General features: G+C 42.2%; 1 long non-coding RNA gene across 4 annotated transcripts; it reads left to right on the forward strand.

The window, feature by feature from the left end:
- Window positions 1-2,467: 2,467 nt before the first annotated feature.
- On the forward strand, window positions 2,468-22,765 carry LOC143686493 (uncharacterized). 4 transcript variants are annotated; one of them, XR_013177193.1, is made up of 4 exons: window positions 2,468-2,575; window positions 10,103-10,289; window positions 11,550-11,747; window positions 22,585-22,765. It is a non-coding gene; the product is annotated as an uncharacterized LOC143686493 (long non-coding RNA). The 4 variants fall into 4 exon arrangements; XR_013177195.1 differs by lacking the exon at window positions 22,585-22,765 and adding an exon at window positions 14,366-14,561; XR_013177194.1 differs by lacking the exon at window positions 22,585-22,765 and adding an exon at window positions 13,038-13,274.
- The last annotated feature ends 976 nt before the right edge of the window (window positions 22,766-23,741 follow it).

Raw genomic sequence — 23,741 nt, forward strand, 5'->3', positions numbered from 1 at the left:
CACCACGGAGATGTAGTGTACCCAATTGTGAGTGTGACCTTTTAATTAGGTGGGATGTGACTCCACCCATTCCAGGTAGGTCTTGGTTAGTTTACAGGAATCCTTTAAAAGAGGAAACATTTTGGAGAAAGTTTGGAGCCAACAGAGAAGCTTGGAGATGCAGACACTTGGAGAACAGTTGCTTCAGAGCTGACAGAGACATGGATGTTTGGAGATGCTTGGAGTGTCGACAGAGAGAGCAGATGCCTAGACATAGGTCAAGTCCAGCAGATATCGCTATTGTGCCTTCCCATGAGACGCTAAGCAAGCTAGAACCCAGAGTTGTGTCCCAGGGGAGCTAAGTAAAGACCCACAGACACTTAGAGAGGAAACTACCGGCATCAGAAGATGGAAGCAACAGAACTGGGAACAAGGACCAGCAGACATCATGTACATTCCCAGATTAGCCTTTCTTGAGCCAATGGATGCCTTAGTTAGGACATATGTATGGCCTTAGAACTGCAAACTGGCAACTTAATAAATTCTACTTCTAAAAGCTGTTCCATTTCTGGTATATTGCATTCTGGCAGCTTAACAAACATACAAAAAGATAAAAAGAGAACACCCAAAACATCCTGTACCCCTTCTACACTCCCTCACCCCATTATTGATCCCTTCAGCTCTTTTTCTGAAATAATCTGTGATGGTTAATTTCAGATGACAACTTGGCTAGGTTATGGTGTCCAGTTGTTTGGACAAGCAAGCACTGGCCTGGTTTTTACATTGAGGGTATTTCGTTGATGGATTTACATCTATGGTCATTTGATCGTATCTATGGCTGAATGCATCTACAATCAACAAAGAAGATTGCCTTCAGAGGGAGGGGAGTATCTTCATCCAATCAGCTGGAGATCTTAAAGGTTAAAACTCAAGATTCCTGAAATCAAAAAGAAGCCAGCCAGCCTCTTCCCCTTGGACATTCAACTCCAGCAATACCACAGGTTCCAGCCTACAGCCTGTCTATGAAATTTGGACATTCAGACTTGCCAGCCCTGACAGATACATAAGCGTGTGTGTGTGTGTGTGTGTGTGTGTGTGTGAGAGAGAGAGAGAGAGAGAGAGAGAGAGAGAGAGAGAGAGAGAGAGAGAGAGAAAGTTCTCTTTCTCTAGAGAAGACCAAAACACATCCTGTCTTCAATGGTTTATTTTCAATCCTGACAACACAACAGAATCACTTAGGCAGTTTTTGGGTTTTATTTTAAATTTTATTTTCTTATATGATTCACAATAAAAATGCACAGGGTATTCAGTTCAAAATTTCTCTCTTATCTCTGGTCCAAGACACCCAATTCCCCCCATCCCCCTCAGAAGCAACCAACATGTAACTAAGAAATCAGGATTTAAGGGATGATTTTGATTGCTGAATCATTACACAGATATTCATTTTTGCTTTCTGGTATGTTAGAGTAGACAGAGGGAAATACCTGAAATCTCTGAATTGTAGTCTAGTTGCCTTAATGTCTGATAATGATAGCCTAGATTTTATTCTGTACCCTTGTAATTATGAAAAGCTTGTGACTAACCTTCACTTGTACCCATTTATCCAGTGTTTTGACTTTAGAGTCTTGTGATCACTAAAGACAGGCCCTAATGTTTATTAATGAAGAGTCCTGGGTCAGAACTAACCCACTCCAAGTCCAAAGTTATCTTGATAAATGAAGCTGGGTCTAACCAAAATGGGCCCACCTGACATGCACGACAGCTTAGACTAACCTATAAGTCACCTAGACCTCCCTGCAATACTAAAAACCATGCCCATCATCCTATTAAGGCTGCCATTTTCTCTCTTACATAAGCATGTAATCAATCTGCATGTGCTTAATAATTAAATCCCTTCTAATTACATCACCTGAGGCTACTGTGCCATTATCCTAAAACCTGCACATCTTTTGATGCTATAAAACTATCAGAATTGCTGCAGTTCAGGGAGGCAGATTTTGGGCCAACAGGCCATCTGATCTTCTACTACATACCTAGCAATACTTTTTCTCTTTGAAACCTGGTGTCTCAGGAATTGGTCATTTGAGTACATTGGGCGAAGGAATCCACCACCTTATTCTGGTAACAATTTGGTGACCCTCCAGAAGGGATGATGCTGCAGACTGTGGAGCCCCAGCAGAGCAGGCCAGCACGGTAACTGAGCCTTTTGTGGCTGCTGGGATGTGTTTAGTGGGCAGCTGGGCTGTCTGTGTTCTGCCAGCACTCTGGAGACTTTGGGCCCCTTAAAAAGTTTCATAAAGAGAAACTGTTTCTAGTTGCAAGTCCGGACATCTGAGTGGGTGAGTGGGCCAACAAGGAGTAAAAGGGGATCAGGGAGTTAACACAGCATTTCAAGTCGCCAGACTGAGGCCTGGTCCTGCCCTGGAATGATGCCCATGCTCTGACCTCTGCACCCTCTGCTTGCTGGACACCGTTCTGCACGAGGTGTGGAGCCCTCGTCTGGGTTTTTCTGTTGCGTGTACTTCTGGAAAATAAGTAATCTGTGTTCCATGAAATTAAGCAGGCCTGTTCAACTGCTAGCTGGTGTGCTACGTAGGTATAGTAAATGTTTAATGCTTGTTTAATTGTTAATCCATGGGGGAAGCATTTAATACCCATTTAATTGTTAGTTGGTGTGTTCATTCTAGTTATTAATTGGTGTTTTATTTGAATATAATAAGTGTTAAGTGTCTGTTAAATTTGCTAATTAGTGTCTTACTGCATTTGTATGGGTCAAGTGTTCCTAATTGGTTGCTGATTACAGAAATTATTTGAAAAGGGAACCTCTGGGCCGTATTGAAAAAGGGGAAAGATTTTACTTATGCATCTATGGGAAAAAGGCTTATTTCTGTAACATAATCTGGCCTCAATATGACTTAAAATGAAAAATGCTACCATAATAGTTAAAGTTAGAAATTTTACAGTGAATATTGTTTTGCAAAAAGGTGGAAATGGAATGAGATAACATTCAATCTTTTATTTGTCCCTCTCAAAAATATTTCTGTGTTCCTGTATGACTAACTTTCTACTTGTGTCTGTCTGCCTGTTCAATGTATATTTTTATACCACCAGATGATAATAGAAAATTAACAAATAATTCTTAATGAGCTCTATTTGAACTGCTTAGAAATAAATAGGTATCTTTATATAAATATATATAAATTGGTACTTCTGAAGTAAAAAACGAAAAACCCTTGGGGTGGCAAGATTCAAAAGCCTAGTTTTATGATTCCTATAAACAAACCTTGGCATTAGAAAGAAATGGTCCTGGAATTTCCCTAACTCCACAAGTTCGCGGGAGAGCTGCCTCTGGGAAAGGCAAAGACCTTTTGCAATTGTCCCAGTCACAGCTTTTAGTGAGATGGATCTAATAATTAGAAATAGTTCAAAGAAGGGGATAGGAACTCTCAAATTCCACCCCACCCTCACCTAAAACTTTCAAATCCAAGTTGAAGAAACCAGGTTTCCTTCTATCCCACCCACTCCTGCCTTCAGGCTTGAGCACCCAAGGCAGTCTTGAAGGAAGATGGAGAGATGTGGTTTTGAATTCTTTGTTACTGGGTCTGGAGATTAGAATTGCTAAACATAGAAAATGCTATAGAATAAGCCACGTTTGTTGTTTGTTTTTTTTTTTCCAATGATACCTTTGCAATGGTAATCATAGTAATTAGATCATTATTAAAATTGAAAAGCCTTGGGATAGGAGCAACTGAATAAAATCTAATTACCAAATTTCAGGAAGGATAATGAAAGGTCTCTGAGAAATATGGAAGTTTTCCTGGATTTAGATTTGGGACAAATTAAACAATTGCAGTATATTTTCCAGAACTTGATAGCCAATGTACCTTTAAAAGTGTTTGTAATTTTAAGATATTATGAAAACAAAGATTTTCTCAACTTCTGATAAAAGGAATTTTATGATGAAAATTTGAATGGAACAAATGCAATTTCATTCTGCTTGGACATGTTCTCTCTAAATTTATACTAACTTACTGATAAAATAAGCTAATATTATATGTACATTCTCAAAATTCCTCTTAAAAATATCCTAACTGGACAGGTTAAGTTACATAAACTGAGCAACATGCCTGGTAATAATAACATATATCAAGTATAATAAAATAGAAAATTATGCTAATGCTTCAAACATGTTCTTTTTAAGAGATCAGTTAAGTCTAGTAGGAAATGCAAATGAGATCTTTATAACCTTGATTACCTGGATTTCAAAGAATCTGGCTTTTTAGTTACTTTACCATTTGTTATCTCAATATGTAGAAGAATATGAATTTGTAGTGGCTCTGTTAATGTCAATCAGCATATTGCTGTTAGTAAATGCTGTCATGAGTAGTGAAGACCAAACTTTTCACTATTAACTGTGAGCTTCAGAGAGTTTATGTTCCACTTAAAATACACTCATATCAGGGTAGTGTAAGACAATAATAATAAAGGAATAAAAATGCTGGAAGAATTTTAAATGCGTATAATTTTAAAATTATACCTATAAGACCTTTAAATAAGGAAATAGCATTTGAATGAATAGAGCTCTGAACTAATTTTTTTAAGCCATAATTTAATTTTATAAACCAACATATTCCTGGTATTATTTAGCACTTAAAAATAATGTTGAAAAACTTTGAGGTTGTTTTCTGGATATAAACCCTTTTTATCTTCTTAAATATTAAGAAGCTGACTGTATTTCCACTTGGATCTCTCTGACCTTTGAAGGTACTGCTGAATTGTGCTGAGAGATTATACGTATACTGTAAAGTAACCATTTGTGTGTTGTAAGTATAAAGTACATAAATGCCTGGCTGTGATCTAAACCCAAGAATAAATTTCTTCTTTCTTCTATTATTTTGTAGTATCACGGTCTCTTCCTCCCTTCATGAATACTGCTATTGGAAGGAAGTATGCATATTCAAAAAGCTTTGTAAATTTGTTATCAAATTTATTTCTGATTATGTGCAGTCTAGATAAATAAAAACTATAGGTGGGATAAAGAGTATCTTTATTATGTCCCAACTAGGAAGATCATATTCTCTGATTAAAAGTGAATTCTGTTTTTATACTGACTATAAGCCCTGAAAGAATATAGAAAGTTACAGGTTTATGTTCTAGTTTGCTAGCTGCGGGAATGCAATATACCAGAAATGGAACAGCTTTTAAAAAGGGGAATTTAATAAGTTGCTAGTTTACAGTTCTAAGGCAGAGAAAATGTCCCAGTTAAAGCAACTCTATAGAAATGTCCAATCAAAGGCATCCAGGGAAAGATACCTTGGTTCAAGAAGGCTGATGAAGTTCAGGGTTTCTCTCTCAAGTGAGAAGGCACATGGCGAACAGGCTCAGGGTTCCTCTCTCATCTGGAAAAGCACGTGGTAAACATGGTGTCCTCTGCTAGCTTCCTCTCCTGGCTTCCTGTTTCATGAAGCTCCCCAGGAGGCGTTTTTGTTCTTCATTTCCAAAGATCTCAGGCTGGTGGACTCTGCTTCTCATGACTTTGTCATTCTGCTCTCTCAGAATTTCCCTCTGAGTCTCCAGCTTTCTCCAAAATGTTTCCTCTTTTGTAGAATTCTGACAAACTAATCAAGACCCACCCAAATGGGTGGAGACACATCTCCCCTAATCCAGTTTAACAACCACTCTTGATTAAATCACATCTCCAGGGAGAAGATCTAATTACAGTTTCAAACATACAATACTGAATAGGGATTAGAAGAAATGGCTGCCTTTACAAAATGGGATTAGGATTAAAACATGGCTTTTCTAGGGTACATACATCCTTTCAAACCAGCAGTTTATAAAAGTGAATTCTGTCTGTCATAGTCAATGCTGACCAAAAATTTAATAAGCCTGTCTATCATACTCAAAATAGAAAGCTTTTGTGTCAAACCAGCTATTCTTACAAAATTAAAGTTTAGTTTTCCCTGTTAAAATAATGTGGATTGTTAGTCTGCTCTTAATGTAAAGTTTTAAAAAGTTTTTCTTAATTGTCTGAGTACTCTGCCCAGAAAACAAACATTTTACATCAGAATGACATCCTTGTCAGTGTTCATGTTGGCCTTATCATTCTTTATTTCAGAAGATAAGACTTGCTGTTAAGGGAAAAACTTCTGCAAAGAATTTTGTTCTTGTACCACATAAAAATAAGGTGCTAACTTAGTTAACATATTGCATGGGAGGTTTCTGATACTAATCTGCATGATGTTAAACAGTAGTATAATGTTGTTGGTCATAGTTTTAGTTTTTCTTAGGAAAAGTCTACAGAACATAGAAAGAACCAAATTTCCATGTCAGTCACACTGCTTTGCTCTAATGCATCTCTAAAAGTATACATTGTCAGCTATAGGTAAGAGCTTCATCTGCAACAGAGATTTTAAAAAAGAGGCAGGACAAATGTACAAATTATATTTTATCTGTTAAGTAACATAACTAATAAATGTGTAAAAGTAAAACAGAACAAACCTATGCTATGAAGCTAAGATAATAGGCTTTAACTGGTATCTTTAAATTTTGAAATGTTTTGCTCTTTATATAACCTAGTAGCTCCCTAGAACTTTAAGTATCTGTATGACACCTGAGACTCAGACTTAGTTCTTCAGCTCTGAAAGTCAGCACTACTCCATACAGCAACCATTAAAAACAAAAAACTGAAAAAGATCAAACTCCAATTAAAGATGTGATTGAAATTGATCTAGTTAAAACTAAGGAAAATCAACAAAGTAAAAAATAATATTGTTTGAATTTTAAAACTTTAACTTTTGTGTGAGACCAAAAAAGAAAATATTTGTCCAAAATATAAATTTTCTGTAGCACACTATCTAATTTAACATGTCTGGTCAGTTTATTTAAACAATTTAACCCAACTTTATTTTATATGAAACCTAGCATAAAGAATAAAATCTTAATATTCTGTACAAGTTAATATTATACCTGATGCATTTCAGAGTATTTTGGACAGGAAATAAAGTATGTGCAAAGTCCCTTGAGAAACTGGAGAAAAACATGGACCTATTAAACTTCCCCATCTGGGAAGTTCCTGATATTTTCTTAAGCAATAGGGACTCCTGATTTAATAAGCCAAGGCCTCAATCATGGGGCTTTCCCTTATGAAATGCATTTCTATAATAGCAAACTGAACTGACTTATAATTACAGCCTAAGAGTCATCTCCAGAAAACCTCTACTGTTACTCAAATGTGGTCTCTCTCTAAGGTAAACTTTGACTTTCCCTCCTATGTAGGACATGATTTCTGGGGGTATAAGCCTGGCCCTGGCATCATGGGACATGAATCTCAGGGATAAGTTCTGGCCCTAGAATTGTAAGATATGACTCCCAGGGATGAGCCTAGCCCTGGCATCGTGGGATTAGTTTTGACCAAAAGGGTGCAAAGAAATAGAGTTTCAATAGCTAAGAGATTTCAAATCAAGTCAAGAGGTTGTTCTGGTGGTTACGAGTAACCACCAGAACGACCTCTTGACTTGATTTCAGTCAGATATTGCAATCTGCCACAGTATGGCAAACCCCAATGAACAGCATTCCTAGAAACCCTGAAAAATATCCTGGGCTTTATAAAATTTTACTTATTATGTTTGTTTTTCAAAGACTTAAAACCCCCAGATTGGGCTGTGTGATAGTGGCTCAATGGCAAAATTCTCACCTGCCATGCTGGAGGCCGGGGTTTGATTCCCCGCGCCTGCCCATACAAACAACAACAACAAAATCCAGATTGTTCCAATGCCAGACAAGCTCTGAAACCCAGAAATATTGGACTATCCAAGAACAACAACAAGTTTCATCATTTTATCCCCCACCCCTTAATGACAATATCTCTTTTCAGCCAGGAAGACATTAGATGAGTGGCTGCCCGGATATCCCTCAAAATTGAGAGAGAATTATCATTTGAGAGGGAGGATTTGTAACTAAGAAATTAGGATTTAAGGGATGATTTTGATTGTTGAATTATTATATAGGTATATTTATGCTTTCTGGGATACTGGAGTAGACAGAAGGAAATACCTGTAATCTTTGAATTGTAACCCAGCTGCCTTGATCTCTGATAATGATTGCATAGCCTTTATCTTGTGCCCTCATGATTGTAAAAAACTTGTGACTAACTTTCACCTGTACCCATTTATCCAGCTTTTCAACTTTACAATTTGTGATTACTAAAGACAGCCCCTAATATTTATGAATGAAAGGTCCTGAGTCCGCCCAGAACTAACCCACTCCCAGTCCAAAGTTATCTTGATAACCAAAATTGGATCTAACTAAAATGGGCTATAGCTTAGACTTTAACCTACAAGTCACTTATACCTCATTATCATATTTAAAAAATCATGCCCATCATCATATTAAGGCCGCCATTTTCTTACATATGTTCTGTGACTAAGCACGTCGTAATCAACCCGCATGTGCTGAATAATTAGATCAGCTCTAATTACATCATCTGGGGCCATTGTGCCCAATATCTTAAACCCTGCCCATTTTTTTTTCCTGCCTGTCATTTGATGCTATAAAACTATCAAAATTATTGCAGTTCATGCAGTTGCCATCACTGATCCCTGTTTTTCTGGCTTTTAGGTTACTTGGTCAAAAATCCTGCTTCCTTAAAACCTAGAGAGTTGATGAGCATCTCAAGCCTTTTCTTTTCCTTTTTAATGATGCCTGCACTATCAGAGTATTCTAGCATTCTCTCTTTTGTTTGGCATATAATCATGCACAACCTTTTTATTTCTTTGAGGTGGGAGTATATTTTTATTTCCTAAATGCATACTATAAAGATCAAATTCTTAAGTGTGTTTGTGCAGCTCAAAAATAAAGATATATTAAGGAAAAAAAAACAACACTGGTCTAGATGCAAGACACACTTAAAGCTTAAGTTTTACTTTTGGTTGTATTTTCTTTGTGTATTATAAACATTTATTTAACTTGTTGCAGTTTGAAATAAAAAAAATTTCCAAAATGTATGCTCAACAATAATCATTAAGATGTTTGCAGTGTAAAAAAAAAAAGACAGATTTTGGGGCTGACAGGCCATCTGATCTCCTACCAGGTACCTCGTGAGAAACTTTTTCTCTCTTTGAAATCCTGATGTCTCAGGAATTGGTCATTTGAGTGCATTGGGCAAAAGAATCCACCGTCTTTGCCCAGCAACAAACATTCCCAATTCTGGGAGGATCCTTCCATAGATATCACATGGGCAGATATTTAAAGAGTCTTTTCTAGGGTCCCAAGACAAACTTTTTGAATCAGAATGTCCAGGATGGAGAATCTGGGAAATTGGATTGTTTAAAAAATAAAAAAACCCAGACAGCATCCAGAACAATGCTTTAGCATGTCACTCATGTGACATCTTTATACAGTATGTGCCTGTATGTGCCAGGTACTGTGCTTGGTGCCAGGGATACAGCAGTGGACAAACGAAGCTGCTTTCTCATGGAGCTTAGAGTATAGCAGGGGGAGGGGCAGAGGCAGAAAATAAACTGTGATTTCCAGAAAGTGAGAAGGGCTGACAAAAACTAATGCAGGGCGGCGGGCCGCGGTGGCTCAGCGGGCAAAGTGCTTGCCTGCTATGCCGGAGGACCTCGGTTCGATTCCCGGCCCCAGCCCATGTAACAAAAAACGGAAAAACAAAATACAATAAAACAAGAAAGTGTTTAAAGATGTTTCCCTTTCTTCCTTCCTTCCTTCTCTCTGTCTTTCCTTTAAAAAAAAAAAAAAAAAAAAAAAAAAAAAAAAAAAAAAAACTAATGCAGGGCAATGGAGAGTCTTCAAATTGCTTTTATCACAACTTGGGTCTCCCTCCTCCTCTCATTCTAGACATTTTTAGCCCCTCCGTGGGAAAGCAGGTGGAAACAAAGAAAAATGAGACAAATTCTGTCAGCCAATTGGATTAGTTCCTGAGCCCAAATTCAGGATCAGTTTGAAGATAGAGCCCAAAGTCATTCCCACGTGGTGTTCATTTCCCTTCATTAGCACACATCATTGAGTCTTTGCAAAGGCTTAGAAACAATGCTGAGAAATGTCAATTTGCTCATAACTCTGAAATGAAAGGCTCGTTTCTTCTTTCTCTCCCGCAATCCAGCGATTGAATGCCACAGCACTGCAAGAGCTCTTTCACGTCCAGCGTACATCTGAGAACTGGGGGTACATCTTTTGGAGTGGGGGCACTCTCCCAAAGGGAAATACGGCTAGAAGTCTCCTTGCCAGTGACACTTAAAAAATTCACTTCAATCCGACAGAAACCTAAGGTTTCTGTGCAAAGCACTCAGGTAGGTTCCATTATCGTCCTGTTGAAACATGAGGAAGAAACTCGGGTTCAGAGAGGTGAAGTAGCTTGCCAAAGTCACCCTGGATTCAGACCGAGGTTGACATAATACCTGGCGTATGATGAGCTGCCCAAAATTGAAGGTGGGTTGTGGCTGCTGTTAACCTGGTAGAGTCACTAAATCTGTCAGCTCTAGCCTCAGGTGCACCATTTTTCTGAAGCAGATTAATGAGAAGGAAGATGGTGGAGAATGTGAAACCAGGTCTGGAATTAGTGCCTGCTGCAAACTGGGGCTCTGGAGGGTCCCACTTGGTCCCCATCAGGCTCAACCAAGAGAAGTTCTGCTTCGGCCTGCACTGCCAGTGCCCTAGAAACCTGCCTCCACCGTTTGGTCGTGATCTCCTGGAGGACTTACTCCTCTTTGTGCTCCTGGTGCCTAGTACAGTGTCTGGCATATAGTGGGTGCCAAATGTTGAATGAATAAAGAAATGACTGAATGAGCTGGCCTGCCCTTTCCAGCTTCCTTGCCTCCGAAGCTGGACCCAACCCCGTGTCATCAGTCACCCTTCATTTTGCATTTACCCATGCCAGGTTCTGTGCTGGACCCTGCTGGTATATGCTCACCCTCAATTCTCGCATTTCCCCCCAAATCCTATAAAACTCTATCGTTTCCTTTGGTGAGCCACTCCATGGTTCCTCTGACATGTGCTATCCCTCACTGCAATAGGTTGGGAAACCTGACTGCCACACTGCAGGTTTATTCTTTGTGGTCTAAGGTTGGTGGGGTGAGTCCTATCCAGCTTGAGTCCCAGGACTTATTATGCGGTAATGGAATCCTACAGTTGAGAACTCCAGAAGGATACCTTTGATGCACAGGGATGTTACCTCTTAGTTCTCTTCCCACCCAACTCTTTTTCTGCCTTTCACCTCGCCCTGGACCTTTCTACTCTTTGGACCTGTACTCTACTCCCAAAGTACCATTTCACCCCCCAACCCCCCCCAATGCTGCCATTCTGAAATGTGTCTTGGGAAGATTGAATTTGAGATCAGCTACTCACTAGAAGCTTGGGCAAGTTACTTAAATCTTCTCTGTTTCATCATCTGTAAAAAGGGATTATATTACCCAAGGATATCATCCACCAGCAGCCCAGGGTATAGCCCCGCATTCTGTATCCTGAGCTATTATTATTGTCTCAGTGTCAACATCAGGACAAGCCACAGGAACCACCTATGCCCTTTTATCCTTTCCTCTTCTCTTCTGCAGTTCCATGGCCTATTGTCAGAAGCTTGTCCCCATTCCACAGAGAGGACAAGGCCCTCCCCCAGCTCTGCATGAACGTGGGCCAGCAGCATTTCCCCAAGTGGGATCTGTGAATCACCTACATCCATATCAACTGACAGAACTTGCTGGAAATGCATATTGCTGGGCTGCTGAATAGGGTGTCACAGGCCCAGGTTGCAAGTGAGTAGATGGGGGCCTTGGGCAGGAGGCTGGAAGGTTTGGAGAACCACCAGGCCTGACTGCACCTCACAGCCCACATCCATTGTTCATCCACTCAGATGATAGGAACTGAGCAGCTCCTCAGAACAGCACTGTGCCAGGCTCTAGTAGACAGGGAGGCCAGGACAGACAGGCCTCAGATGGGGAGGCCAGGACAGATGGACCTCAGACAGGAAGGTCAGGACAGATGGAACTCAGGAGGGGAGGTCAGGACAGACAGGCCTCAGATGGGGAGGCCAGGACAGATGGACCTCAGACAGGAAGGTCAGGACAGATGGAACTCAGGAGGGGAGTTCAGGACATACGGGGCTTAGGAGGGGAGGTCAGCACAGATGGGTTCATCGCCCCATGAGGGACAATGAGTATAAGCAGTTCAATCCTAAGAGTGCTGAGTGCTGGGATAAGAGGCACGTAGGGGCTGTGGAGACCATGGAGGGGCACCTCATTCACCTGGGGGGTCATAAAGGTTTTCTAGAAGTTGCTTCCAAGCAGGGCCCTGAAGGATGCTCTAGAAATTGCTCCAGTGGAGGAGGGGTGGGGAGGAGGCAGTGGGGACATCATTACAAAAGGCCAGGGAGGAAGAACAGGTCAAAGTGCCTAGGACTTGCATGTGGCTTCGTAAGGGCATCACTGAGAGCTGGCGGGAGGAAGGGAGGAGGAACCAGGCAGCTCCTCCCTATTGCCAGGCCAGTAGGGGCAGATCCAGAAGGGTCTTGAAGACCCAAGAAGGATTTTGGGCTTTAATCTGCAGGGAAGCCCTGCCTAAAATGACAGGGGCAGGGATGTGATCTGATAAATATTTTTTAAAAAATCACCCAGGGTACAGGTCGGAGGGGGGCAAGTATGACTAGTTAAAAGGCTAATGCATGGTAGAGGCGCAAGACGGCAGACCAAGTTAAGAATGGATGGGTTTATAATCACATAGAATCTTGAAGAGGGTATGAGATCTTTTTTGTTTCTGTAGATTAGAGTGATGTCCTGATACATCCCAGAGTAATCTGGGCAGTGAATAAAAAGTATTCGCAAAGTTCCCTTGGGAGACTGGGGAGAAAGGAGGAAATATTAAAGTTCCCCAGCTAGGGAATACCTGATATTTTTGCAACCAGTGGGGACAATCAACCTCAATCTTGGGGTTTGCCCCTAGGAAGTTTATTCCTGCAAAGAAAAAGCTAAACCTTCTTAAAATTAGGCCTAAGAGTCACCCCCACAGAATCTCTTTTGTAGCTCAGATATGGCCTCTCTCTCTCTAAGCCAATTCAGCAGGTGAACTCACTGCCCTCCGCACTACGTGGGACTGACTCCAGGCTGTAAATCTCCCTGGCAACATGGGACAGGACTTCCAGGGATGAGCTGAGGCCAGGCATCATGGGACTGAGAAAGCCTTCTTGACCAAAACAGGGAAGAGAAATGAGACAAAATAAAGTTCCAGGGGCTGGGAGTTATTAGAGTCGAGAGACTCTCCTGGAGGTTATTCTTATGCATTATATAGCTATCCCTTTCTAATTTATGGTGTATTAGAGGGGCTGGAGGGAAATATCTAAACTATTGAGCTGTATTCCAGTAACCTTATGTGCTGGTTTGAAAAGGTTTATGTACCCTAGAAAAGCCACGTTTTAATCCTAATCAACCATGTGGGAGCAACAGTTTCTTCTAATCCCTATTCAGTACTGTACGTTGAAACTTCAATTAGCTTATCTCCATGGAGATGTGACTCAATCAATTATGGGTATTAAACTTGATTAGGACAGAATCACTCAGGAGGCCAGCTCCAGCCTTTCCTAGCTGGGCAACCTCAGGCACGTCACTGAACTCCTCTGAGCCTCAATGATGACCTTTGTAAAGGGGGCATATTTGCCATTTCTATGTCATAGGGCTATTGTAAGGAGTAAATAATTATGACAAAGCCCTTAGAACAATGCTTGGCACTGAGCATTTTCAGTTGACTACTAGTGTTTTTATTCTCAAATGCATCCAGCAGCAAATTTGGGGTTAGTACCTGAACACCTCTATTTTTCAGACTTATATGCCCAGGGAAGTCTGTGTGTCTCTCGGATCCAGTGTTCCCTTGCCTAAACATAACCAAACCCACCTCAGAAAGAGCAGAAGAGGTATCCCCACCGAGCAGGGCTGATGGAAAGCGTCTTTGTCTCTGACCCCAGCCAGAGGGCTGCAGTTTCCTAAGGTCCTGAGCCTAAAACTTACATAAATCCAGTCTAACGTCCTCATGGGGGTCAACTAAATCGAGACCTCAGTAGGAAGCTTTTAAAAACAAGAAGTTGGACATATTGGCTGGGTGCAGTGGGCAGCCAGAGAAGTAGCAGGAAGTTGAGATACTCTCCGCTCGTCCACTCCTCACCTCTGCCCTCGCTTTCAAAGCATGCTATCTTTGTCATCTGAGCATTCTGCAAAATGGCTGCGGCTAGCAGCAGACAGCACTTTAGTGGCTCCTTGTAGGTCAGCTCTAGGCTGTACAGAGAGTCTCCAGTTAAAGCCAGAGCAGTCAGGTTGAATTTTAAGGAGTTATTTCAACAAGATGGACACGATAGTATGCCAATGATATCTGCTCCACCTCTTCTCAGGTCTGTGTCTCCTAAGAAAGTCCTACTTGAACCACCACTGCCAGCCTCTAGTCTAATTCACTTCCTACTCCCCGACTCCCAGACCCCTCATGGATGAAAACCCAAGCTAGGCCGTGTTTATAGTCTTCTCAAGGGAGATGGATTAAGGGAAATTGTAAAAACATCCTGGGTGGCTGTCTGAGAAACGCCGTGTGCTCTGGGCCTCCAGGGATTGAAAATAAAGGTGAGCCTTTTTCCTTGGGGTTTGCTGCCTCTGAATGTGTCTCTACAGCCTGAGAGTGTCCAAGAACACAGGACTGGGACAAACCACACGGGATGACCCCCATGGTATGAAAGGGGGTTAAAGAGCCCAGGGTTCGAATCCAGGTCCCCTCATGACCAAATACCCCTGCCCCCGTCCCCCACCCCCCACCTCACCAGCCTTTGCACCTGGAAGACCTTAGGTAAATTATGGTAAAATAGAGTTAATTTCCACCTCGTAATTTTGTGGCCAGTGTTGAATGAGATGGAAAACTGGTAGCCTGCCACACAATAGGTGCTAAAACTTTGTAGCTTCCCTCTTCAGTCATTGCACGTTTTTATGGGAAAGTGTAATACTGGAGTGGAAATCAGTTTAAAGTAGGGTTTCACAACAGTGGCACTATACTGACCTCTGGGGCTGTATAATTCTTTGACCTGGGCATTGTAGGATATTCAGCAGCACCCCTGGCCTCTACCCACTAGATGCCAGTAGCACCCTCCATCTTGACCACCAAAAATGTCTCTGGACATTGCCAGATGTCCCGGAGGTTGATATGGCCTCTAGTTGAGAAACACTGGTTTAAACGGAAAAAAGTCACCCTCAAAGAGAAAAGTCATAAAACAGAAACATATATTCTGAGGGACCTCGATCCCCTAACCTTATTGGGGGTGGCGGGTGGGCTGCTATGAGATTGCACCCTTGTCCCCTCCTGGCCCCAAAGTCCTTCTCAGGGACTGCCAGGCTTAGGACAATTGTGAGAATAACTTTCAAATATAATCTTAAAATTGTAAGCAAGCTGGAAATTGTAAAGTAGCCTTAGACTGTAACCTTTGAAACTTTTGAATATTACTTGAAAGCTGGAAGCAGGCTGTTAATGCAGCCATAGCCTCACAAAGGAGTAGTATGTAAATGTGACATCAGCAGCAGTATGTAAATGTCAAGTCTGCCCTCAGACCTGAATAAGCTTTGTTGGCCCAGACCTCCCAGATATGAACAAGCTTTTCATCTATCTCCCCAGGCTCCCAGGAACCTTTGTCACAGGATGCAAATCCTGAAGGAAATAGGAAATAACTAAGAGAAACTACTGAAATTCTTCAGACCTCTGTGTTACCTATTAGGCCAGTTTGAAAGGAGTTATGTACCCTAGAAAAGCCACGTTTTAAATCTGATCCAAACTTGTGAGAGCAACTGTTTCATTTAATCCCTATTCAGTACTATACGTTGAAAATTCAGTTAGATTATCTCCACAGAGATGTAACTCACCCAATTGTGGGAATTAACCCTGGATTAGAGGGAGATGTGACTTCACACATTCCAGGGGGGTCTTGATCACTTTACTGGAATCCTTTAAAAGAAGAAGCATTTTGGTAAAAGGCTTGAGATTCCGGGAGAGTGGAACAAGTTAAGCACCCTGAGAACCACAGAACCCATGCAGCCAGAGACCTTTGGAGACAAGAAGGGAAATACCCCTGGGGGAGCTTCAAGAACAAGAAGCTTGGGAGAGAAATCTAGCAGACATCATCATGTTCACCATGTGCCTTTCCAGTTCAGAGAGAAACCTTGAATGTCATCGGCCTTCTTGAACCAAGGAATCTTTCCCTGGGTGCCTTAGATTGGACATTTCTATAGACTTGCTTTAATTTGGATGTTTTCACAGTCTTAGAACTGTCAGCTTGCAACTTACTAAATTCCCCTCTTTAAAAACCATTCCATTTCTGGTATATTGCAATCTGGCAGCCAGCAATCTAGAATATCTGTTAGCTAAAATGATTATCTCTCTGTCTTTGATGTGCATAAAAACCCAACTAAGCAATCACTTCAGGGAGGCCGAGTGGGGAAATCCCCAGGCCTCCTCAGTGTCACCTGTCTTAGCCCAGCCAGACAACGAACCCAGAGTTGGGAAGTGCCCCGTCTACACAATCACTCCTTTCAACATTCTGAATCTGGGGAAATGGACAGTCACACTTTCATCCTCCTTCTTTACAAATACTTCCTGCTAATCTGAAAAGGTGACAGTGGTGACAGAAGGAGAGGGAGGAGAAGAGGAGCTGGAAGAGGGAGGAGGTGAAAGTGGAGGAAAGAGGGAGGAGGAAGTAGGAAGATGGGAAGGAGGAGAAATCATATTTAACAATGCTATTACCAGGTAAATGCATTATTGGAGACTCATCCTGATGAGGCACCTGAAAGATGAGTGTTTATTGTTCCCATTTTACAGATGAGGGGAATCTTGGCTCGGGGAGGGAAAGCACCTCGCCCAGAGACACAAAAACTAGAACATGGCAGAGCCAGAATTCCACAATCCAAACACCCTCCCCATTCTGTGGCTCAGGATACAATCATCGCTACAGTAAGCCTCACTTTTTAGTATTTCATCAATTAATTTCTTTAAATTCAATTCATATCAATATCCAACCCAAGTCTGGGGCATGGGAACCATCTCAGGGAAGAGAGGTTGGGAGTAGAGGCCAGGTCAGGGCTTTTGAACACCCACCCAGGCAGCAGGGGAGGAGAGGGCAGGGGAGGTGACATGATCACTGAAGCAGTGGCAATGACCTCAGCCAGGAGCGAGGGCCCATGAACGACACAGAGAGCTGGTTGGTAGGTTACCAGTCCCAAAGCCAGGAATCTTGAGCCCCATTTTGTGTACTCTATGGTCAAGTGCCCCAGAACATTCTGCTCTGGGGCAGGGTGGGAGGGAACAGGGAGAGGGACAGATGCCAAGAAGAGTTTTGAGAAATTTACAGCTATACTGGATACACCACCATGTTGCTGCTGCCGTCAGGTCAGAACATCTTTATTTGCCAGAAAGTGAGGAAATCCTCAAAGAATGATTGGAATCTGTAAAGAAGACATTAAGAACCAGCTTGAAGAGGTTCCCACCAGCCAAATCTGGGATCATTTGAGCATCACAATAAATAATGAGAATGGGATCAAACCATCAAATAAAGTAGGAACCCATGAGTCCATACTGATATAAAAAAAATAAATAGGGGGCAGGGAAAGCTTTTTCTCAAATTAGAAAGCCAACCAATAAAAGTAGAAGACATGGTAAAAATATAAAACCACCATTTGGCAACTATCATAATAATAATTGATTTTTATGGAAGTGAGGTTGACATGGATGTTCAAATCAGTGACTGAAAATTTGATGAGAAAGAGGGTATTTATAGTCTCAAAGAATTTCCCCAAAAGATAATTAATTATGAAAGGGAAAACAGGAAGTTTATAATGGAGAAAATGACACCATCTTAACTAAAGCTAGCATCATCAGGAATGGGAGAAACAGACTTTGAATGCCTTCTGAGATTATCTACTAAAAAGAACAGAGCACACTTCTGTTGGTATTCCATTCTACCAGGAGCGGCATTGTACAAAATATCCTGTACTCCTCAAAAATGTCAATGTCATGAATGACCAAGAAGGAATGAGCCTGGAAGGAGGGGACTGAAGCCAGGGAAATCCAATCCACGTCGTCATGGTCCAGGCAAGAATCACTTGGCCAAGGGAGGGCAAAGGGGTGGAGAGAAGTGGGTAGTGCTAGAGATGCTAATATTTCAAACTGCTGACACTGCTGACATGGACACTGGAGACACAGTAAACAGCTTATCTTTGCCTTGTGTTCTCAAAATATTGTAAGTGCTCCATTTACCCTTTGGTGTTCCCCTCACAGCAGGAGCAGGAATCTCCTCTTACTAGGGGAGAACTAAGAAGACAACCTATATGCATGCCCACCTCTCTTGCAGATATTCACCTGTCTCTACTAATCAGCTGCACCGCCTTGAGTCTGTGATTCAGCAGTGAGCTGTGTTGGGCATGGACAGCCACTTTGCTGGTACAGGAGGCCACAAAGGGTGGAGTCTCAGGCTAGGGTCCCCAGCAGCTTCGTGAATGGACAACTCTGCAGTGTGGATCTGGGAGCTTAGCCTACAGCTTTTACCTCCTCCCAATAATTCTGTGAGATACCTAATGGTGGGGGTGAGAGAAAGAGAGAAGAAAAAACAACTTTCTTTCCGAAACTGGAGTGGAGTCTCTTGTCTACAACTGCAAACTTTAACCAACAAAGAAGTAAAGGGAGGCAATAAAGACTTGTTGCTTGGGCCACAGGGGAAGATGGTGGCCACTAAACACACACCCAAGAATGAGGCAAGCATCGTGGGAGGCAGCGTGGGAGAAGTGTGGTCCAACTAGCCATCACATGTTCACTTATTTTGCAATAACTATAGAAACAAGATACATGTGCATGGAAACATATGTGTGAACATGGGAAATTTTGAATCCAGGTGAAGACAGAAATAATTGGTAGAACTTAAACCCAAACAGAGATGACACTAGAATAAGATTAGGGTTAGTCAGGAAAGCCTTCTGAGTGACGGTTCTGTGTTTTCTGTGGGAAGTTGTAAGGGATGGGTAGGCTCTTCCCACTCAAATAAGGCAGTATGAAAGCCCCTTTATTTAAGTCTCGTCCTCCTAACCTGGCCCACATTCCCCCCAAATCACATCAGTATATGAAGGATTAAGTTTACTAGAATATGATAGGTGCTTTGGGCAGAAAGCTTATTCAATTGATCCCCTCTAAGGGCAGTCAGATATGCAAATGAAGGATGTAACCTACCCTAATCTGTGATTAGTTAAAAACTAAATGAATAATTATGATAATAAGGTCTAGAAAACTCACCTATGACTTTGCTAGTTTCTGAGACTAGATTGCCATGCCTAAGTAGTCAGCCAATGGTGAACAAGGGGCATTGAGGGACTCCTTTGCCTTGGGGACCAAGATGAAAGGAGACTGAGCACTCCCGACTCTGAACTCACTTGCCTTTTGTTCCTGTGAGTGCTGTTTCTCATGAGGAAGAAATAAAAGAACTCTACCATACTGCGTAAGTGTCCAAAAAACTCATTGAGCTGGTAACACTGAGCTGGTAACACTGCTCCATACAAGGTTAGTATATTTGGAGGCATGGGGCGGGGGGTGGGGTGGGGGCATCTTTGCTTGGCTATTGTCAATGTAGATCTAAGCTAACGGTTCAACCAGAGAGTAAAATCTACTGTCCTGATGCCAGTGGTGGCAAAAAAGGATGCTGAACTAGGAATTGGGAAACCCAAAACCACTTGTTCTCTGGGCCTTGGTTTTCTCATTTGAAAAATGACATTGCTGTGATGCACACAAGTTACCATTGTGTGCGAACACTAGACCTCAGGTCTCTCAATCCTCACTCATGACCCTGAGGCTGGCACTACTGTTATATTATTCACCATGGAAAACCTGGGGGCTCAGAGAGGCTCAGAAACTGCCAAAACCACAATGCCAGAAGCAACAGAATCACATCCATGTCTGGCCATTGACCTGTCACTGCCACTGGCACCTACCTGCCCAAGGGGGTTGTCAGGGGACAAAGAAGTCATGTGTGAGAGCACTTGATGAGCTCAGGGCTTCCATCAGATTTTGAAATCTGAGATTTATACCCCCCAAACCTGGCATCAAGTCTGGCTCTGCCATATGTTTCCCTATGAATTTAGACAATTTATTACATCTCTCTGAGTTTCTTTCTTCATCCATAAATGTGGCCGCTGCCCAAGTCCACCTCCCAGGGTGAGGATGAAAATGAAGATAATAATAAGAATAGCAGCAACAAAACTGACATTTAAATGATGCTTAATATGCCTCAGGCACTGTTTTCCGTGGTTTTCAGAAATGTGAGCTAAGGTAAATGAATGCAATCTGAAAATGGGAAAAGAGATTTTACTTACTTCAAGCTTTTATGGCCAAACTGAAATGTCACAGGCTTGGCTGGGCTGCTCTGTTTTTTCATGGGCCACCTTGAAAGGGGCCCAGTGATGGACTACCTTGGTCCTGCCAGTGATGGACCATCTGGGCTCTCACTTCTCCACGCAGCAGCTGGGACTCCAGGGAAAACATGGTGGACAACCCAAAGGGAACCTCAAGATGCTCTGCTCCATAAGGCTCGCTCCCCTCTCCTCAAAGCGTTTCATAGACCTGATGGTTTGCCCATAATGATGTCAGCATTAACCAGCAGAATCCACCACCAAGCTTCTACCGAGGTTATTACACCCTTCTCCAGGACAGACGCAAGGACACAGGCACCAGGAGGCTTTGACTCAGAGCCCTTGATCTCCCCAAGGAGGCATCATAAATAGCTCTACCACTGCCCTGCCAGCTGCCTCACCTCCCTTTTCTCCTTCCACCCCCATGCCCCAGGTCCGTTTTAACTCTCCTGTCTCACGGTACCTGAGAATCACAGAGAAGTGTCTTTTCCTCTGTTTTGGTTTGTTAATGCTGCTGGGATGCAGTAAACCAGAGATGGAACAGCTTTGAAAAAGGGAATTTATTAAGTTACAGGTTTACAAGTTTCTAAGGCCATAAAAATGTCCAAAGTAAGGCATCCAGGAAAACATACCTTGACACAAGAAAGGCTCATGGGTCTGGAATACCTCTGGCAGCTGGGAAGGCACATGGCTGGTATCTGCTGGTCCTTTGGCTTCTCCTTTCAAACAGCTTCCCTGGAGGCATTTTCTTTCTGCATCTCCAAATATCTGAATCTCGTGTTGGCTCTGAGCTTTCTCCAAAGTGTTTCCCCTTTTAAAGAACTTGAGTAAACTAATCAAGGCCCACCTTGAATGGGCCACACCCACAACTGAATGTATCGCATCTCCACGGAAACAATCCAATCAAAGGGTCCCACCCACAAGTGGGAATGCCATATCTCCATGGAGATAAACTAATAAAAAGGTTCCCTTTGTACAATATTGAATCTAGATTAAAAGGAATATGGCTGCCCCCACAACATTGGATCAGGAAAAAACGACATGGCTTTTCTGGGGTACATAGCAGTCAGGAAACATGGTCCCAAGATGCATCATTATTTTTCTGCAAAAACCTGTCTGAGAAGTAAGCAAAAAGAAGCATTCCTGCTTGAGCAGTTCCAGTTTGCAACTCCTGGCCATGTTCACTGCCAAATTTCTCTTTCCTCACCTTCAGTCATTTTTATTTGACCTTCATGATTTTTGTCACATTTGTGTACTACCTACAGCATTATTTATTCAATAGTTTTCTTTAAATCTAGTCACTTTTTAGCTTATTTAGATTCACTTTGAAAGGAAACTTCATATGACTATCAGAAATATAAAGCCAATATTGAGGAGATTTTTCAGTTACCATACTTGCAGCTACTCAAGAGGTCTCCCAATTTCTAGCTCAGAGTTAACTCAAAACGATATTATGAAAACTGAGCAATATTAATAGATTCTAACTAGATAGTACTGCTTGCTAAAGACACTGTGGCCTGAGGCCTGCCTCGTCTACACATAATTGGAAGGCCTGAATGAAAATGGAAAAGGGAATTGCTCCCTCACTCTGGTACAATGTTATTTCACGCCTTGCCTAGAGATGATCTAAAATCATCATGAGCAGAAATAGAGCGTGCTTTCTGTATTTGGAGCAACACTGGGTTAAAGGGAGGGAGGTCCTTCTAGCCTTCAAAGAGACTGTCCACCATGTCCAGTAGACCCTCAGATACCAGCCCAGTCCCCATCTGTCTGTCTCCTCCAGCCAACTTCCCACCTCCACCTTTGCTCATAGAGTGAAAGAAAGATCTTCCAAAAAGCCCTTTCATCGACTGCTGTTAACCTTGACATTTCTAGGGTCTCTGAGGTCCTCCAAGGAAGCCGCTCTCAGAGGCCATAGACCAATGCCTTAAAAGACGCACAGCATTTACCCTTCCACCATCAGCATAAATGACCCAAGGAAAAGGTGACCACTGCTGAGGGGCAGAATTCCACTTTTCTACACTCACTCATTCTTCCTTCCCGTCTGCTGGGAGCCTCCCTGTGTTCCGTGAGTGACATAGAACCTTCTAGCTAGTGAAGGACCAATTATTCCCTGAAAAATGAAATGGTTCTCTATCAAAAAAAAGTTCTTTCTGCCCAGAAAACTCTACATTTTTTTTTTTTTGTTTGGCAGGCACCAGGAATCGAACCCAGTTCTCCAGCATGACAGGCAAGAACTCTGCCTGCTGAGCCACCGTGGCCCACCCCAAACTCTGCATTTTTAATCTGACTTTTAGCTACTCATATTGTATATGAATATCTTATAATGATAGACTCTTAAAAATAAAAATTAAAAAATTAAAAATCCATATTAATTTTTTTTTAACCCAGTGTTTTCTTTTTTTGCCTTGAAGCCCTTTTTCCACAGAAGACCTATTGACAGTCTATAGAAGTGAGTGTTCCAATAAAAACACTTCTTGAAACAGTGATCTGGCCTATTTTCCATTCCCCATTCTGCAGCTGATAGAAGTAGGGCCCACAGGGATGAAGAGATTCCTTCAGAGAATCAGGCAATCATAACGACCAAACTACAACACAAGTTGAGGTGCTCTCATACCACAAGGTTGTATAGTGACACAAGTTTTGCAAATAAACTCTAGGGACACCAGGCACATTGTCACTTCACTGAATGGTGCCCCCTAGAGTTGTGCAGGGCCCAGAACACTGATTCACACTTTTACCAGCAAAAGGCATGGTCTTTCAAAGCTTGGCTGAGACCATGATAAAGATGCCTGTGAGCAGAACAGATGAGTGAAGTGTTTTCTATTATTTGAAGGCAGTAAAATAATTCCATAGCTTTCAAGGAGGTTTTGAGAAGGGACAAGTAGAAGCTTTGATCTTCTACAAATGGTGAAGCTCTCAGTGTAGGCAGCTGACTGACTGAGGTATAGTTTGAAAACTAATTTTTGTCCCATTTCCCTTCTGCTCGCCCTTATTTAGAAAATCACCCAGGGTCTTAGGTGTGTGTGAAGTATTGTGCTCAAAGGCAGGTCTTATGTGAAATGTTGAGATATCACCACCATTGCTGTTGGAACAGGGCCACCTAACCTGCCAACAAGTCCCATTTTCACTACATTTATTTTTGGTCCTTTTCCCATGGTGCCAACCCCAAAACAGCAATCAAAATGCCAAGTGAATCTCCTTTCCTCCTTCTATCTCACCCTTCCTTGCTGCAAGCACCCCTGGCATGACTTCCCTTCTTTGTCCCCCTGTGCCCTCCCAGGCAGGGAGAGGTCTGTTTTGACTTCTCTGAACCCAAAACCCTCCTCCTTGCCATGTCCAATCCATGAG

This window comes from Tamandua tetradactyla, chromosome 6 (assembly GCF_023851605.1).
Source record: "Tamandua tetradactyla isolate mTamTet1 chromosome 6, mTamTet1.pri, whole genome shotgun sequence".
In the NCBI taxonomy this organism is placed as follows: domain Eukaryota; kingdom Metazoa; phylum Chordata; class Mammalia; order Pilosa; family Myrmecophagidae; genus Tamandua; species Tamandua tetradactyla.